Here is a 1,293-nt window from a genome sequence, read left to right as displayed (position 1 = left end):
TATATATATATATATATATATATGCAATTCAGAATAGTAAGAGAAGTCTTAAAATATTTTGATTGTTTGGGTTTACATTGTGGATGAACGATGGAAATGGTGTACTAATGAACTGTTTCGTGAAACTTACTTCCACTTTAGCTGTATTTTCTTTAAAGCTCCTGTTCATAAGAAGGAATCAGCAGCAGGTTCAGATGTACCCCAGCCTTCCTTTGTTTCCGTGTTCCCAGCTTTCTTCCCTCAGCAGCTGTACTTCCTCTGGCTGTGTCTGCTTTGATGGTTACTTTTAGCACATTGCTCACAAGATAAAGCCTATCATGTGATTTATGTCCACATCGAAAGAGGAAGACAAATAGAAGGAACATTTCCCTATATCTACATATTTTTTGCCATTCAGCGCAGTTTCACTTCAGCCATTCGTTCTCACCAAACATTGCGATTAATTTATTAAACAGTGATTTTTATTTATTTATTGCAAAGTATTTGCTTACAGATTGTAATGCATCATATCAAATAAGATGATCCCGTCCTCAAAGTTGAGTAATAATACCTCGGAAGTGCAGTCCACTAATCACTACCTTTAACAGACTCCCAGCTGACTTGACTTGTTCAAACACCTTCAGTTTATCTTGTAAGGGCTTCAGGTGTTTCTGAAGCTCCTCTCTGTGATCCTGGGCGGCTTCTTCAGTTGGGTTGAATCTGTGGTCTTTGTGTGCTTTTGAATCTCGACAGACGACACACACCGGCTGCTGATGATCCAAACAGAAAAGTCTGAGTTTCTCATGGTGCAGACTGCAGAGAGGCTCAGACACTGCAGAAGGTTTTTTATCTCTCTGCAGTAAGAAAGCCTCACACAGGTCCTTTAACACCAAGTTACCCGGTGAATCATTTGAAAAATGTATCTTCTTGTCCCTATGCCTTCTTTGCTAATGTTTGCTTTGCTACTGCAGTTTACAGTTGTGCTATATATGTCTGTACCTACCCCCCCCCCGTTTTAAATCAATAAAATGTTGATCACAAAAAAAAAATGTATCTTCTTACAAAGTGGGCACTTGTGTTCTAGATTCTTGATCCCCCACGTCTGCAAACAGAATCGACAGAAGCTGTGGCTGCATGACAGGATGGCAGGATCTCTATAGACGTCATGGCAGACGGGACAGGAGAGATCATTTTCAGACTGGGAAGACATTTTGTCCTGGAGTGACAACAATGAAAACAAAGAGACTTCCACTCAGGACGTTTCTTCAAACTTACTTTCACTATTAGCTGTGACTTTTGTAAAACTTCTGTTTG

The sequence above is a fragment of the Pundamilia nyererei genome, unplaced genomic scaffold (assembly GCF_000239375.1).
Source record: "Pundamilia nyererei isolate P.nyererei 1_Seehausen unplaced genomic scaffold, PunNye1.0 scaffold00483, whole genome shotgun sequence".
In the NCBI taxonomy this organism is placed as follows: domain Eukaryota; kingdom Metazoa; phylum Chordata; class Actinopteri; order Cichliformes; family Cichlidae; genus Pundamilia; species Pundamilia nyererei.
This window is presented reverse-complemented; position numbering follows the sequence as displayed.